This window comes from Falco punctatus (genome assembly GCF_963210335.1).
Source record: "Falco punctatus genome assembly, chromosome: 11".
In the NCBI taxonomy this organism is placed as follows: domain Eukaryota; kingdom Metazoa; phylum Chordata; class Aves; order Falconiformes; family Falconidae; genus Falco; species Falco punctatus.
Genome location: NC_137591.1, coordinates 29,724,390 through 29,743,088, shown reverse-complemented (window position 1 = coordinate 29,743,088; position 18,699 = coordinate 29,724,390). Strand labels below are relative to the sequence as shown.

General features: G+C 47.6%; 1 long non-coding RNA gene across 2 annotated transcripts in view; it reads right to left on the bottom strand.

Moving 5' to 3' along the window:
- Positions 1-18,699, bottom strand: part of LOC308071703 — a 68,732-nt gene extending 50,033 nt beyond the window's left edge. For both annotated transcript variants that reach the window (XR_013931276.1, XR_013931277.1), the window contains exon 1: positions 1-18,699. This exon is cut by the window's left edge and continues 11,136 nt beyond it. This is a non-coding gene — a long non-coding RNA (uncharacterized lncRNA).

Below are 18,699 nucleotides of genomic sequence, written 5' to 3'. Positions count from 1 at the left end.
AATGTTGGCTCCATTTTCCTTACCTTTAAAGATGCTATCTGCCAGCGTCCCTCTGCAAATCAGAAAGATAAAAAAAGCACTTAGATGAAAGAGAGTCTCATCTAATCGCCTGACTCCGGGAGATGAGCTTGAGGTGGAGATGGGGCTGTCCCACAGAGCTTGTCAGTATTTGGAGTGCAAACAGCATCCACGTGAAGCCAGAAACAGATGATTACCTAAAACACTCTGGTAAAAGTCAGACAAGCCAGTTACACTCATTTATTTTCACATCTGGGGGTAAACTCCTGAGAAACACTAGGGATTTTGCAGGTTCTCTTTGGTCATTTCCACCGAAGCAGAGGTTACATCAAAGGCAGCACATCTGGTGCTCACACAAGCAGCACCTGAGGAGTTGCGCCAGTGCATCACAACAAATCTGCATTTCCATCCTTGCTGCTAGAGTGCCGTAAGGCCTTCGGGGTTTGTCAGAACCACGCTCTAGTTTGGGCCCAGTCCTGAACAGGAGGAGGAGAACAACTGGAGGATCTCAGTCCCTCCTTCCCTCAGGAGGTTGAGGACTCCTACTCATCTTTTCCAGCTGCTGGCTGGACCTGCCCTCCCTTCTGCCTCCAGCTGGGCTAGCTTTGCAAGCAGGCAGGCTGGGATCAAACCCTCCCCTGCTCACGGCTGTCACTGCCATCCTGTTTCACAACCAGCTATCTCAGCTTTGCTCTCCACAGCCCAAAGTCAAGCTGGAGGAAACAGAATCACTTGCAAAAGCCCAAGACATAGCCCAGCCCCTGAACTGCACTTGGATCCATATCACATCCTTCACGCAAGTCCAGTAAAACCAGTGACCCATTGAACTAAGTAAATACTATAGGATTAGATGCTTCCCTGCTAGGAACAATGCCACGGGACAGTGTCGTTAAGATGTTATTACCATTAAGAGGACCAAAACCAAACTAGGCATTAAAAAAAACAACACCAGTCAGCTGACGGTTGTAAGGAGAAATTACAAAAAGGCAGAGCTAGGGATGAGGGAAGAGCAAGGACTTTGTCTCTTTCCCCATGGCTCCTCCACAGCTCTGTGAGTCAAAGACTGCTCCAGTGCACACAACCCTACCAGTTCCTTCCCATACAGAAGGAACACTAAACAGGCTGCAAAGGCCCTGGTGTCATGCCCAGGGACTAATCCCAAACCCTTCAGGGGGTTTAGATCCAAGTCACCAGTGGCTCCTCCAGTCTCTAGACTTGCAGACAAGCAACCCACATGGCATTGATCCAGCTGCAAGCAGACACTTGGGAAAGCTACGGCAAATCAGCTAAGATGGGACTCAACACAGGTTGCATATTAATAGGCATATTAAACCACCCTGTAAATAGTCTCATGAAGGAGCCTATATGGAGGAGCATCTGCAGGGGGGTTAACGAGCTTCAGCTCCTGCAAGCAGACCGCGTCTTTTGTCCTTTCATATTAGTTCACCCAAGCATCCCCGATCCACGACACAGGTTCCTACAACAGATGGTCTTATTAGTGTCTGTGTGTAGTGACAAGGAGACAACAACAGGTGGGCTAGACAGTAACTGAAACACTTCACCCCACTTGCCCCAAACCAGGTTCAAGATCATGCCAAGGGCAACCAGGATCAAAGCACAAAACGGACGTCATGCGTAGGCGATCCGAATCGTGCTCACATGCCTCCTGCACTGTTAAGATCTCAGCTGGAACATGTTGTCCAGTTTGGGATGCTGATCTCCAAGACAGTAAGAGCAATTGGAGCCAGTCCAAAGGAGGCAGACAACAGTGACTGGAAATCTATAGGAGATGGCTGGCAAGGAGAGATGGAAAGCATTTGCGATGCTTGGTCTAGAGAGGACGGAGACATGGTTACCGTCTTCAGAAAAGCGAAAAAGGAAAGGGGAAAAAAACCAAACCACTCTTCCCTACCTGTGGAAAGGACAGTAAATTCTAAGCTTAATTTAAAACAAGGAACCTTTCAGTCAAACATTACGAAAAAACTTTCCAAGTGTACAGACAGCAAAAGCACTAGACAGCTGTCAGATCTCCACTGCTTTCTTCAAAACATCCACAGTTAAATTAAACCCTTTGGGCTATGCTACAGAAGACCCTATAACTCAGCCACGAGGCAGTCAAGAGAGTTACGAGCTCATTTTGCACTGTGACACGGGGAACAGATAGTCCAATGCCAGTGAAAAAGAAATTAATTTCCAGCTCATCATAAAAAACACCAAAAAAACCCAAAAAGCCACACAGCAGCTGCTGCTTAGAGGGACCTTTAAAAGCCCTTCCAGTGTGAAAAGGCCAACAAGGGAGAGAGCAGGTGCGTGCTTTGAGGGCTGGCAGGAGTGGCAGGGAACGGAGAGGAAAAAGCCACATCAAAGCTGGGCCTGCTAGGGTTGTGGCAGAGAGATCAGGAAGAGCAGAGCAGCAATACCTACCTGTCAAAGCAAAGCCCTGCTGAAGTCAAGAGGATGCTCCAAGAGCGTTCCAAGCTGTACTCTGCTAAGTGACTCACCCACTGCACGCTGCTCGCTGTGCCATCGGCAAGGTTCCTCGTGCCCTCGCAGGACCTCCCACGGAGGCTCAGGTGCTCTCTCTCCTCCGGCACGTGCAAGCCTTGCTTTTAGCTGCTGGCTCCACTGTTCACCTGTGCCGAGCCAGTCCCGTCTCCAGGCCAGGCCACTTCCACGCTGTAACTGAAGACCGAGCCTCCAGGCTGACTCACAACTTCATGGGTGCTAACACAAGGCATGAGCACACAGCTGGGTGCTCTCAGTAGCCAGGGGAGAAAGCGTTTGGGGATGTCCGTGGTTTTGTCCATGTCCAACCAAATAAAACAATACGTATATCTATCTGTATCCAACCAAGTTAAATATTGTTATACATCAAACCAAACAAATCACAGGTACAGAAGCTTTTCAAGCCTAAGGCAAACTGGGGTGCCCCCAGGCTCTCCTGAACTTTACCTTCCTCGGAACATGGGCAGGAGCCCAGGATTTGCACGCCATCCTCCTTGGAGTTGCGTCCTGGCTGCCTGTTGACCTCTTGCGCGAGTGAAAAATACAGCCACTTTGTTGCCTGCCTCATCGTGGGCCTGCTCGATTCCAGATACATTGCTTGGAGCCAGTTCCTGCATCTTACCTTCAAATTTATTCAAGGCAAAACGTCTTCTGTGCTCTGTGGCCCAAACCTCCCTGTATTTGAGCTCTTCGTATATTTTTGGCTGGATCTGGAGTTCAGGGAGCCAAGAGATACTTGGAGAAACCAAATTCTGCCTATTTGCCTGGGTACTCCTCGGAAAACACAGCTCGATACAGATCCATGATAAAGCCTAACCATCCGATGGAGAGTCCCCTAGTGACAAAGACAACGTTTGCAGCAGGTTTCACTCCAGATCTAGCCATTCCTACATGCCAGACCTAAATTTTAAGCCCATAAATATTCCTCCCCAGTTTCTCCTCCCACACTGACTTGTTTGTGCGAAGCTCGGCTCAGACCATCACCCTCACTGTATTTGCAAGACTAAGTGCAGCCAAAGTCAGCTCACCTGAGAAGAAACTTCTTGACCTCTTCCACCACTCCTTTCCCCACGTGCATCACAGAGAGACTGCGAGACACATCTGCAGTGAACTATTATCCTCTGTGCTCTGCCTCCCGCTTTGTTTATAGAGACTTTGGGGAGATTTGTGGGCCTGGTGATGAATTATAGGGAGGAAGACAAACATATTTTACTGTTCTGGGCAAGGAGTGCTGGAATCCCGTGGACATCTGGAGGAATTATTTGCAGAAAATTAACATTGTTTGTCATTTGCATGATGAACTTCTGGATCTCAAATGACTGATGAGAAGAAACCGGTGGGAGATGTTCATTATCCCTGATGGAGTGAAGCCCCTTGACATGATGCTAAGGTCGCCATGATCTATGGACCTACTGATTGACAACTCCGAGTGCTCTGGAATTGAACACACAATATAACTGGGGGCGTAAGCGATCTGCCACATTAAATGCCGAGGCGTTAGTAATTGTTGCTTGCCTCTGATTGCTGGAGTTTCGGATGCACTTGTTCTGACTGTCTCACAGGGCACACACATTAACTCCTTCCTGACTAATTTCAGGACACAAAATTCAGCCAAGGGCACCTGCAGGTACCCAGGCAGCCTCAAGGATGAAAACTCCCAGGCTTTCTTGTTTATTTCTTGATGTGCCTTTTGGGAACATGCTCTCAGCAGCTCCCTGACACAGATTCCCCAACTCTGCCTCAATAGCAGTTACAAATCCCAGGCAGTGGCAGATGACATGCCTTCACCAGCCCTGCAAGGGAGACACTTGAATTCACAGCACGGTAAAGAAGCCCTCAAAGTTTCCCCAGTACCACAGTGCAGCACACCTTGTTCCTCTTTATGTTAATATTTGCTGCTTGGGAGCTAACTTCAGGGGTTTTTTCCTTGCAACATTAATGTACCGATGCCGGGAAGCAGCTTTTCTTGAGAGCTGGGAGCACCACTAGCTGCAAGGCAGGGTGGCAGGCACCCAGAAGAATAGTGTCTGAGAAACATCATCTTGCTTAGGATATGGCTCTTGGTTCCTCAGCATCTCGATTTCTTCCTTTGAGAAGCTCAAATATTCATTGATCTGCTTCTGTATTGTTGCTCCTAAGTCCCCTGAGCTGCTGTCACCCAAACTGGGGGCAAGGTCCCCTCTGCTTCCCAAGGAAAGAGGCACAGCTGGGGTGCAAAAGGGATGTGAGGTCTCTCCAGAGGAGCAGTGCGGGTGCATCAGCTGTGGCAGGCTTATTAGAGAGGGATGCAAGAAAGGCAGAGGGCACCTGGGCCCAGATCAAATTCACTCACAGAAGCACTGCCTCAAGTACTTTTGTGAGTTCCTCTAAATTAATTTCCCAGTGCTTCCACCCCCTTACTTCTAAGCAGAGAGAACAGCACCCCCCTTCCTCACAGCGCTGCTGGGAAGACAAAATCACAAATATTTCTGAGGCAAGAAAGCAGGAGAATGTATACTTACTATAGGATCTAATGAAAAATCAAAATGTTTCGGGCACCAGGACTACCCCAGCATCACTACATGATGAGGAATGCAGGGGAAGTCCTCTGCTGTGGACTGCAGCCTCCCCAGGAGCACAAGATCTGAGGAAAGATAATTACACTGACAGTATTCTCTGTGCAAAGGTACTGCAAAAATATGCTGACACCTTTTCTTATATCAAACGAAAACGATGCACTGATTAACACGGCCAGAAAAATTCAGCCCCTGCCTTTCCGAAACATCTCAAGGCCATGATGCGATGAGCACGTGGATGGGGTGATGCAGTTTGATTTTGCCTCGGAGACCAGAGCGCCCTATAGATTTGGGGCAGGCACGGGAGAGCCAGCACCGACGGTGCTCCATGAACGACCACAGCTCAGGGGATGGCTCCACTCCAAGATCTGTACCCCCTTACTGGGACTGGAGCTGAGACAGGGGAAAAAAATGAGCATCTGGAAGTCCATAGGAATAAGCTAATGCCGCAGCACTGTCAGTCATGTGCTAATACCCTTAGCTGAAGAAACATATTGATCCTGATTGCCTGGAATTGCACTTGAAAAGGGCTGGGTGACATTTCCAAGGAGACACGAGCTACTTTCAAGTCAATTAGCAGCATTGGAGGATTCATGCCGAGGGGACGCACTCACCTCCGAGGAATGCCAGGAGAGAATGAGAATTGAATTAAGCCTTTTCATACACCAAGAAACAAATCCTTTAATGGCCTGTAACAGCTGACGGGACACCCAGGGTCGCCAAAAGCATGCTGGCAGCAGCTAGGTGAAGAAGCTTCCTGGTGATGAAGCTGAGGACTGCAGAGCAGCTGAATCCTTGTTAAGGGCCCAGGAAGGCATGCAGAGCCACACAGGGTAATCCTCTAGATAAGGGAGCAGAGGGAAGAAAAGTTTAAGTTCTATGTAAATAATGCATGCGAAGCTCCTCATTCCTCTCCAGGTACCTGACCTCCCTCAGGGCTCAACAGGAACACCACAACCAGCAGCATCTCACACACAACTCAGCAGCACGTGACCTTCACAGAACAGGCACTTAGATGAGGTCTTTCGCCTACTGCCTTCCCCAGAAAACTCCTTCCTCATATGGAACCCAGGGACTCCTTCAGAGCCTGGGATCCCAGGCAGGTTTGAAACCAGTACAGCAAACCCAAAGGCAGAGAAATCAGGGTAACTCTGCGATCCCTCTGATTTTTCTATGAGCAGGGGCTCTGACCCATATTTAGTTTCCATGATTCCTTTTATGTTCCTATAAACATGAGGCTTGTACCCAAATTCAAGGCTTTCCAGACGGCTTTCTGGAGATGATTTCCTGCTCTCTCACAGCAACTGCCGTCATTCTGTCTCACACGCCAAGGAGCACAACCCTTTGATCCATGTGCAGGAGGGCGATGAGCTCCAGTGAAAAGCCTTTCAATCCATTCTGCAGGGTGGAGGTGACCCCACCAGCTACAGAGTGACTGAGAAGCCTCAGACCTGAACAGGTCCCAGAGGAGTATTTCAATCGTCATGAGTATGGCACAGGAAAAAAAAAACACTGGAAAGAGAAGCCAGCCCACCTGTTTTTTCCAGCCTCAGATCTGCATCGAGCTCTGCAAACTCTCAAACACTGTGAGTTTCCTTGTGATAGCATCTCTCAGTAACAAGCCCAAAGCCATCTTCAACATACTGGTGGCATTCAGAGGCCCCAGAAATGCCAGCGTGTTCTTCTGAGTGTTGCGCCAGCCCAGGAAAACTGCCCCTTCACCCCCTTCCAAAGCCGAGTAGTTCAGCTTAAGCCCAAGAGACAAATCATGTCCTCAGCCCTTTCCTCATCCACCCACCTACACCAGGGATGCTGCAGCAAGAGCTCTAACGGAGCTAATCCTTCTGGCAGGAAACTGCTGCTGCAGCAGCACAAGTTTTACTGGGCGTGTAATCACAAGATTTGCTACTCATCCTCACCATGATGCAGGTTTTCCTAGTCCAGCACCAACCAAGACCCTCTCGGTGCACTCCCGGCTTTCCACCCTCCCCTCTTCTCCCCACTGCTACAGTCCTGAACTGAGGAATAGAGACAGCCAGCTCCAGTCCCAAAGGAAATCAAATGGAAGTTGTTCCTTTCAACTCAGCTGAAGAAAAGAACCAGTGCTTATAAACCTGCAGTCTTCAGGCAGAATAAATGAATCTCCTAATAGCCCCTGCAGACAGGAGGAGACTCGGGAAATGGATTCTCCCACGGGCTCACCATAAAGCGTCCCTTCGAGTTTTTAACCAAGCATTTTCTCATGGGAGATTCTCGCACGGCCAGTGATTTCCCAGAGCAGAAAATGAAAGCAGAACTGACACACACATCTGACAAGTCCTGCAGAGCCGGAGCCCCCATGCTTTTGGTAATGGAGATTATGCACAACTCTGACCACAAATGCCTACCCAAAGCACAGCCAAAAAGCTTAAGAAATACATTTTCACTAGAACAACAGAGTGCAAGGTGTCAGACTCATTTTGCAAGGACTGGTAGGAGCCTGGATCTCAATTAAAGCTAGCAGGGCTCAGAATAGCCTTTTGCAGTATTTCCAGCCTGGAACATAAAGCATGGGTCATATTACTGAAAGCACCTGAGAAACACAAATGTCTGAGGCTCAGCTTCAAAGTGACCCTTGTTTCAACACCCGCATACTTTCCTCCATGGATGGAATATGGTTAAAAGCAACACATGACTACCGTTTAATACTAAAGAAGTCAACCAAACCACATTGATGCAGGCAGAGGCTGCACTTACAGGTAGGGAGCAGATGCACAGAAGTGACTTTTCCAAGGCTATACAGTAAATCCAAAGCACAACAGAGACTTAAGCCCAGGTCTTCCAAACTGCTTTTCTCCCAGACCATTGCACTTTTTTTCCTGCTTGCTATTAAAAGCCAACTGAAGGGATACAGTATGGCTGCATGGACATGCTCAACAACCAGTTCTCTAGGGAGGAGCACAACTGAGAGACAGAATCCACTCCGTTTGTGAGATGGGAAGAAAGCAGAGGGGAACAGCAGGGTGCTCCTGACAAGAGGGGAAGGAAAGCAAAGGGGTTTCATCTTTTCCTTTACTGTGAAGAGATGTCTGCATTTCTCTTATTAACAGCAAGGCTCAGCCTTAGCTAGAGAACAGCAGGAGAGACTAAGAAATGGGGCCTTTTCAAAGCACCATTTCTCCATAAATCTCAAAGATGAGCTGCTGCCCACAAGAGCGGCCCAATACCTTTCTGGGGCCCTCTCACTTAAGCATGCAGGAAGCCAAACTGATTGATTTAATGACCCTTTCTGGGTTTCAAACGAAGCAACAGCATCCCCCCCAACCACCAGCAGCCCAGAAGGACCCACTAAGGTACTACACCATGTAAGAAAGTCAACCCTGATTGCCCCAAGGTCTGTGGGGGCAGAGGGGATGGTTCAGCTCACTGCCAGGCCTGAGGAACCATCAACTCATCTGTATGGAGATGCCACCATGTGTGCTGGTGTATTTTATCACTTTTTTATTAAAAAGAGAAGTAGTTCCCTCTTCTACAGAGTATCACACGGATGAGGGGCTGACCCAATCGCCTTTAGCTCCAGAAAGAAGTCTGCCATGATACCTATTGGGTCACAGATGCTGTAGGAAGGGCAGGGGGACAGATGGAGGCATCAGAGGTGGATGTGCTTAACTGGCAAGGTGACGAGCCACTGGGTTAATGGTGGGCTCTGTGCTGGGTGGGTGGAAGGGGGAATGAGCAGGTGTCTGCAGAAGCTGGAGGGATGGGAGAGGGGAGGACCTCTATCACGTTTTAAAGCTGTTTGCTCTGGCTATAGTTGCCATTATGAATTTCTTCTACCCTTGGCAAAAAAAGATGCAAACCCCAACCTAGTATGAAGTTGGAGGATGACTCGGGTATTTATTTATTTATTTATTCCCGCCCCTGCCCCCCCCCCCCCCCCCCAGCCAACTTCAGCTCTCTTCCAACCCCAGTTCACCCCAGCAACCCCCACTGCAGCAGTCTCAGCAAATCCAACGAGCCCAGGAGTTCACATCTCTGCACTGGGAAAGCACTTAAATACATACACATACACACCCCGGGGGGAGATCTTCCCTCTACCTTCTCATATCTAGACCTGAGGGCTCAGCTGTGTCTTCTTACATAGATATTTTTATGAAGACAGGGGAATTAAGTTTTATTAAAATAAGGGCTATGATTCTCTCTGTCACATGCTCCCACGACACAAGAGTTCAACATGACATGTATCACCAGGAGGGCTACCAGTAAAATTGCAAGAACTAGCAACCAAAAGACCTAGGTTCAGGCCAGAGGCAAAGAAAAGACACAGCATTACAAGGGGCTGAACATCTCGTATTGTTCTCACGTGTGTCCTCAGGTCAGGTGTGGAGCAGAGACAGTGAGGCAAGGCAGCAATGAAACAATACTGATCGTGTTTTCCTTGCCCTGTGCCATTCATACTCTAAGGCTGTTACAGCTGCAGCCACATGTTCCCCAAACAGCTACAGACAGAGAGGATTTTATTCTCTCTAAAGCTAAATCTCTAATCCAAAACCCTACAGATAAAAAACAGGGTCGGGAAAGGAAGCAATGCCCGGCTTTCACCAACCAAGAACCAGCTGTGCAACTGCCTGGGTGCCAATAGGACAGAGATAACGATGCTGAAGTGGATAAAATCAATTGTTCTGTAAGAGCTTTCTGGGACCATTAGTTAATTAAGCTGCCAACAGATAAAGGTCTGTATAAAAAGCTCTGATCACCTTCAGCACCCAAGATTAAAGAAAAGCAGTGGGTCTTGGTGCCCATCCCCTGCCTACCTGCAAAATGCAAACCTATTTTTTCTCTGCATGCTCTCTACTTTCATAGAGCAGCAAGAGTTAAAACCAAATCCACACTCCTTCAGCAAAAGCAAAGATGCTGCCAAGCACATCAACACCAGGGAGAAGGCAAGCACAAGCCCACGGCTTGCAAGCTGCCCAGGTTTATTATTTCTTGAAACAAAGACATCAATTAGTGAAAATATTTTTCAAGAGCTACAAGGGATGCAGCACCCGTGATGAGCCTCTCCCAGACCCATCCGCCTCTTGGAAGCATCACTGGGAGATGACAAGCAACTTTTTTGCTCATCCTCAGCCCACCAGCAGCCACACCGCAGCTCTCCCCATAGATGTTGAAGTTGCCTCATTCTCACCCAAGGGACGGTGGACCTACCCCATCGGTGCTGCGCTCCAGTAGCCTCGGCAGGGTTAAACCCAGGCAGGATCTTCCTAGATAGTGCTCCGCAAGATGAGCTGGAAAAAAAAAAGGGGGGGATTTGGAAGCCCAAGAACAAGACAGGAGCAAAGAGGGACTGTTCTCTAAAGACCTTCAGTAACAGGGCACCCTCATGAAAATCACAGAGCATCATGAGGTCTCGGCAAACAGGAAACCCAAAGACTGCAATTGCCATTTTTGAACGCCCTTGAAGATGCTACAAGACTAAGCGGTGCTCTCCTCAAACCTTGTCTTTCCAAAAGGGATGGCTTCTCAGTGTACCTTTACCTTGCTGGTGACCCACAGATTCTTTGTAACCACATTCTCATCCTTACCTTTAAATCTCACTCAGGAGCTGAAGCCAGAAGTTAAGTGGTTTACACACTTCTGCTGAGATGAGTAGCATCATTTTCTCCTGGCTCCCCACGTGAATTACAGCCCCCTCTGGGCAGTGCAGAATTGCTTTTGAAGAGCGGCTAAAAACACTTCAGCACTTTCTGAACAGATAAAAGGAGAGCTGTTGAATCCAGTACATTCTGGGGAACACAGAGATTTTGCTTCCCGACGGCTGTTTACAGCGCTAGCACAGCCTGCCTGGGATAGCATTAACCACCGTGGTGCTCCAGCAAAGTTACCACCACCACCCCACACAGGGCGGTGGATTTGCCACAGGAAAGAGCAGAACACTACGCCAACAGCCTCTGGTTAACATGTAAATCCCAGCAAACTCATACATCCCCTGCTGCCATCCAGGTTTTCTGAGGCTCTGACTCCCCAGAGTCAGAGCCGGACTCCATTTTTACAGCTACTTGGAGGGCACAAGCTGGAAAGGCTGGAAGGAGGAGCTCCGGGAGGAAGACACAAGCATGTCCCAGCACTTCTCCAAAACAGAGCAGTGGGATGGGCTCCTGATATGTCACAACAGCATGGGACGAATGCAGAGCAGTGCACCGGAGGCAGCATGACCCCCATGGGACTAGTGGCACCCCAAAACCAGCAATGAAGCTATAGGACTGAGTGGTAGCATTTTACACCTCCTCCCTCTGTCTTGCTTATTCCAGCCTCACACAACCTTCCAGCAACACACAGCTCAGGAACATCTTTCATTATTTTGTTTAAAACACTTTCCAAACCCATTTAATATTTAGCATCTACAGTATCCCGTAGCAATGAGTTCCACAGTTTGCCTACATGTCACAGCAAGCAATTTCTCCTTTTGAAGCATCCACAAAGTCATTTCACTGCAGATGCAGAATGAGATGAAAAAGCAGGAGGCGGTCCAGAGGAGAAGAAATAAAACCATCACGTCTTTAGGAAGAAGAACTGGTAAGGAAAGGTTAAATGAACTAGGTTCATTCAGCCTAGGGAGGAGAGGAAAAAAAAAACCAAAACCCAAAAAAACCCCCAGACTAAGGCACAAAGGCATAACAATCTTCCAGTAGCTAGCAGGTTATTAAGACAGCAGTCAATTGTTCTCTGTGTTCAGCGGCAGGAGAAGAAGAAATAATTTAACTTTGAGCTAAGAAAGCTTAAGTTTAGACATTAAAAAAAAAAAACCAAAACCGCCAACAAACCTCTCTCACTAGAACAGATACCGGGGAAGTTGCAGAATTTTTCACCGGAGAAATCTACAGAAAGATTAAATAAACACCTGTGCGGAGGGGAAAGGTGTAATTGATCTTGCCTCAATGCCAACATAGAGAGTAGATTATCTGCAGAGGTTCGTTCCAGCCCTCTGCTCCATAATACCAACAACAAACTTTCAAAATGCTTTCTTCATGCATTTTTAATTGCATTTTAATTTTTGTCCTCATATAGCTTGAGACAAGTGTAAAAAAAAAAAAAAAAAAAAAAGAAGCTGTATCTAATAAATCAAAAATTACATGTTTTCCTTTTCTCCAATGTAATAAAAAGATGTAAAACTTCCAGATCTGAATAGATATATAAGTTAAACTATACAGTCGCACCAATAAATATGTATGGGTGTCGCGTCCCCTTTTGCTTTGCCAAAAATAGTACCAAATTATGCCAACCAATGAGAAACTATGTTTCATTAGGAAATGAACTTTAAAATACAGATTAAAATGTGTTTTTTACATCAAGATTTCCTGCTTGTTGATTTAAATCATGATTAAAATGGGTGATTTAAATCAACCATCCTGAACAAAACATGCACCTTTCTCAAGTCTTTACGGTGGAGAAGACAGTGGTACCCTGAAGATCCCTCAGATAAATCTAGTTTCTACCGCTCTGCTCTTTCTTCAGCTAAGCAGTCCTACCACATCCATCTTCTCTGAAGAAAAAGCAATTTCCATACCCAAACCTGACAGTCCCAGTCCTTTTCATTACCCTTCTTTGGACCTTGTGCCTGCACAGTTCTCCTGCCCAGGGAGCATCATCAAGAAATTTCAAGCTGACACAGAATCTGTCTCAAACAAACTTCCCTGCGACAATTATAATCAGATCCTCCCTGGATGCAAATAGTGTTTCTGAGCGTGGGCTCCAATCACAGCTCGTGAATAATTATGACAGGATTTCAAAAGCCGCCCTCAAGAACAAGTGGAATGTGGAATCAACACGCCTTCTCGCCAGGCTGGAAGTACGTAGACAAGAAGGGAACTGCCTGCCAACAAGACAGAGCAGAGCGCCCCAAAAACCTTGTTACAAACGGATATTGGATATTTCATCCCAGAGTTGGACCTGTGGATCCTGTCAGGAATGCACTGCACCTTGGCCAGACCGCAGCCACTTCTAACATGATCTCAAACACTTCAGCCAAGGGTGGCTGAGCATCTTCTCTAAGCCTCTTGCTTCCACCTTCTCCTCCCAGCAGTGTCCTCTCTGCTGCTCACTGGACAGGGCAGCTCGACACTTATTAGAGTGGAGTTGGTTTAAGTGATCTTCAACCTGAGCCTAAAGGAGCCATGAGGCTGCCTCAGCCATGGGCTGAGGTAGCTTTGGGAGCTCTTCCAGGAGCTACAGCCATACCTCACCCTTTTGGGTGGGATGCTGCCAAAGGTGGTCTGTGGCTCCAGGAAAGGATACAGCCAGGTACTTTCCACCTGTGGCTCAGCTCCACATGCAAAAGGAAAGTCATAGCAAAAGAGCACCTCCAGGCATCACGTTCCTCAGTCACAGTCTAAAGCATCGAGGTGCCACAAAGCTGGTGGCTCCACATTTCTGTAGATCATTCTGGGCCAGGGATGGGCAGGTCACATCTCCAAGTCAGGTCACAGGCTTCACGTAGAAGCTCCCCCAGAGCTCTGAAGAAAGCTCCAGACCCCAGAGATATTTTGATTTTCAGACTACTCTGCCAAGACTACTAGCAGAGATGCAAAATTCTGGTGTTTCAGCAAGCGCTTGTGTATCAGAACTAGGCTGAACACCAGTTCATTTCCCTGGGCCCATGGACACAGAAGGGACTGGGACAGCAAAGCCCGAAGTGTATACCCCTGGTCAAGACACCTCCCAGTTTTCCCTTTCCTCCAAATCCAAGATCAGCTTGTGGTTCTGAAGATTCCCCAAGTGGCTTCCACCATTTTAATCTATTTACTTATTTAAGTGGATCTGAGCTAGAGAGGAACAGAAAGCTAGCAGGGAAGCTGAACTTCAGTTATTGCAAAGCCAGAACGGCTCTCCAGTCAACACAGGCAGAGATCCCGCCTCCCTGACTGACTTCCATGGGCCACATGGAATATCCCAGTGCCAGAATCTTCCTTTCCGTATACAAGAAGTGGAGGGAGGTACGCAGAGCAATGAACAATGAAACCTTTCCAGCGACAACGTGTGAAACAGAGGCAACTCTGCCAGCCCGAGCCAGTAGCTCTGGGAATCACAAAGATCTCAACCCCAACTAGTCCATCCATGAAGGAAATGCCTCGTGGCCAGTTTAACTGTCTTGGTGGTGGCAATTTTAGTGGAACGGGAGTAGGAGTGGGAAAAAGGCATCAGCAAAGATGGAGCTGGAAAGGAGAAACAAGGACAAATTGAAAGAAATAACCACAGCTCTAGGAGGGAGTGGGCAGCCCAGAATCGACTTGAAATTTTCTCAGTCTGTACTGAGATTTCATCAGAAACAAAACAATTCCACCAAATGACATTTCAGCAGGAATCCACCAAAATGAAAAGTCAGAATTTCACCACCGCCACCACCAAAACTGTCATTTTCTCTGGGTTGGCTTTTAAGACTCAAAAATTAAAGAACTGTCAAGACTTTGAATGCTTTTTTTCTTCTTTCTTTCTTTCTTACTCCTGCCATTAAATAAAACAGAAAGAATGTCACCCAGGGAGGATTCACCTGCCCTTCCCTTCCCGCCTATTCTAACTTGCCAAGACTTCCTTCTGTTTTTCAACAAATATAAAGAGTCTGTGACAAGAAATGCTGACACATGAAAAAAAAAAGCATTTGCCAAAAGTCAAGGAATCTTTGAATACAAGTACAGAATAGAAATGAAAGACAACAAAAACATTACTAAAAATAACTTTTAAGCCTCTCATTAAGAGAAGTCCTTCTCCTGTTCGGTACAGTGGAACCCTTGGCATTTTTTTCTTTAAGTTGATCGCTGTGTTGTTTTGTTTGGGGTTTTTTACCAGTTTAATATTTTCCCTGTACATTAAAGCTGGACAGCACAACAGGGCACTGGACAAGTCAGGCTCAGGATTTCCAGTTTTGGCTCAAAAGCCAAAATCTGCAGCGGGAGGCCAGAGCGAGCTTTAAAAACAAATTCAACACCTTTCACAGCCTGAGAGGCATCTCTTTTCGTCTGTCATCCCAAGCAATTCTCCTTGCAGCACAAGAAGCAGGCCAACACCTGAGCGTATTTTTGCAGATGGTCCTGTGATTTCGCAAACTCACCCCATGACAAGAAAAAGCGGCACAGAGCTACGGTCTAGTCTGCCTCTCTGGCTCTCAGCAAGCAAATTGACTGCCTGGCCCCGGTTTCTGTCATTAGAGACAGGAGTCGTTAAGAATTCATGCCCACTGCCAATGCTGCATTTTTTGGAGAGGTCCTGCACTCAGGCAGAACTAATGAGCAGGCAAAGCAAGAGAACGGCAGTTAAAGCAGAAAACACGCACACAAATATAGCCAAAATGAGAATGCAGGCTTATCTGTAGGTCTTCTCCCCTCCGAGGTACTTCAGCAGCATCGCATAATGAAATGTTTACCCGGGGGAAAGGATGATTGTCATACCTGTTATACGGATGGGGAGGCTGAGGTAGGAAGGATCTAACTGTACCCAGATGTACTGCAGGGCTGTGTTCGAACTGGGGCTGGATTTGCAAGGACCAATCCTGACATATTCATTCAGCCGAGGAGATCACAAGGTGAAGACAGTGCCATCGCCTAGATGGCTCTGAAGGCTGCAAATTCTCAGCTGTAAAAATAGGCCAGATAATACCTGTCTGAAGAGGATTTACCCTGCCATAGTCACAAAATATTTTGCAGTCATTGGACAAAGGATTTTATCAAAATACAGCCAGAGGCTGGACAAGATACTAACATCCCCCTCTTCCAGCTATTGCAAAAATATCCTGTTGGTTTCTGGGAGCAGAAGGCAGCACTTCTACCTGCATTTCTGTGCGTAACAGGCACCCCATGGAGCATATGCTTACCACTAATAAGAACCCTAAATGCAATGGATGAGCAGAGAACTTAATCACATACAGAAATAGGACATGCAGAAAAAGGATTCACAGAGGGATGGGCTCCCTTTGCGCCCATAGAGCAGTTTACATAACGAAGGATGCTCTTCAATGTACACATTTCCATGTACGGCTTTACTGAATAGTGGCTGCTGGAGAATCGTAACTAAAGCATTTCTCGCTCCCATCTGTTTACGTTGTAAGCCATAATGTTACAGCTGCATTTATTCCTTCTTCCCTTTCTCTTCCTCTGCCTGCTTTTTCCCCAAGCATCCAATTTTTTAGGCCTATAACCCTGAAATGATAAAAGTCTCCCATTGATTTCAATTGGCTTTTGTTTAAGGGCTTGGTAGCGGAGAAAAAAATTGAATGATCATTCACTGAATGAGACAGATTTGGCCCAGTTCCCCAGCTGGTGTAAATCAGCACGAGCCCACGGAGCTCAGAGGCTCCCTGCCCTCTGCCGATGACTTAGCCCACTTTTGTGCACACAAAGAATTTTAATGATGCTACCCTGCATTGATGGCACCTGGACCCAGCATGCAGCTTTTAATGTTGCTCAACAGCTGCAGCTCCGAACTGTGCGTGCTCTGCCTCACTCTCCTTTGGGACACCCCGTGCCATGGGCTAGAAGACATTGAAGCCGCCATCCTTCCCTGAGGCACAAGCCTTTCCACTGCCATGAGCCATTCCAGTCTACTGGATCTTCGCTTCTAGCAAAAGGCAGAGCCACCCTGCTAATCCCAGTACTCAAACCAAGATGCTCTCGATATGGTACACCAATGTTCTGGACTGTGGCATAGGAAGGGTGAGGAACAGGCACCTATTCATGTATTTATTTCGCCTCCCTGCCTCTCCTTACTCACCAGAAGGAATTAGCCTACCTGGGCTGAGCGGAGGCAGCCTGCGCTGGCAGCAAGGTAAAAGGCACAGGGAGGCTTTGCAGCAGCATATGCCTGAGGCAAGACAAGAGGCATACCAAGCACAACTGCTGCTGCTGGAAATTCCCTGGAATTAGATTCCCCTCATGATGTAGGTACTCCTTCGCTCCATAGCTCAACCTGTAGGCCTGTCCAACCTGAGCAAGGTGCTCCTGAGAGGGGTAGGAGGGGACCAGGAGAGGATACGGTACACCACAGCACTGCCATCTCAGGGCTAGCAGTAGGTGTGGTGTCTGAATAGGATGAGGAGATAGGAGGCAGGCCAAAGGCAGTCAAACCTCTGCCAAAACGTCTTTTTCCCCGAGTTTTCACTTACCTGATTAAAGACACACTACAGGAGACAGTCTAGAGGAGCAAGAAACATTTGTCTACAAGCCTCTAGCACTCATCAGCTGGATCTTTCTTCCCCCACAGAGGAGATTGCTATAGTAGTCCAGGAAAGGAAAGGAAAGGAAAAGCCAAAGCAAAGAAACGATCAAACTAACGAGAGGAAAATCTCCTCTGGCTGGCATGTCTCTTGCTCACCTTGATTAGTTGAGCAGGATATAGACATAAAATTACAATTGCTTCCTCTGTTCCCCCTTGCCCCTCCTTTGTGTGGGGAAGATGTTAAAAACGTCAGGCTTGATTTACCCTGACACTCTGACTGACTCATGACAGCTATAAATCCTCCCCACCAAATGCAATCTCCTCTACCTGCTGCACGGCTGCAGATGGCAGGGGGAGGAGGTAGGGAAACACGGTCTCCCCCCCTCGCTGCGCACATCAAGCCCAATAACAACTTCTTTCACCCACCTCAAAAGAGCTTTTGTTCAGGTTGCTCACGCTTTTGCGCGAATGTGTTTTAAACAAGGCCATGCAGTATCTCTTTCGCTTTGCGGCTGTCTGTGTTCATTTTTATTGATGCAAGAATCTGGGTATGTGCTGGAGCCCATACGTTCAGTTCAATCTGACCACTGCCAACTGAATTACAGCTCAATTTCACGAGGGTGATTAGCTCTAAAAGGAGAAAGGAGAGCAAAAAATAAATGAAAAACCACCAACCTATCCTTGTACAAACTTCCAGACAAGAGAAGCACAGAAGGCAATAGCTGAAGTGTGGTTTGGCTAGAATAGCAATAGAAAGCTCTAGCCAGGAGGGAAGGAAAAGGGACGGATAAAAGGAGAGAGGGAAAGATCTAACAGGAGAAGCAGATGCGGTGCAGTCTGGGATATGGTTCTGGCACGTCTCCAGAGGCCGAAGCAGTTCCTGCAGGATGGAGGTTTTCTTTTAAAAATACTAATGGGCTGTTTTGCAGAGCTGCCTGGCTCCCAGGTCTCCCACAGAAACTACTCCTCAAACATCATTAACATGTGTGCACCGCTGAGAAAGCCTTCCAAATATGACCCTGCAGCCACGCTGCCTGACTGAGGCGGCCGACTCAAACAGCACCTAAACGAGAGATGAAAAGGATCTGCCTTCCCTTGCCCAGCCATCACCCGCCATCCTCACATGCCAGTGTTTGCTGTGGCACTAACGTACCTCATAGCTGGGACGAGATTCACACGTTTGGCTCTTACCTCTCGAGGCTACCGCCTGCCTCAGCCTCATGGGTTTGTGCTGCCCTCCAGCTCTGGGAGCCCAGATGTTTCTGGTGAGAACCGTGATGTAGTCCAGCATCATCACCCTTCCTTCATCACCTGCCCTGTGCTTTCTCATCCAGTACACAAGGTCTTATGTGGTGGAAGACGACTCTGGGGAGATCCACACTTCAGGACAGAAAGTGCTGTCAGTTGAACCACAGCAATTACATCCTCCAGCGCTCAG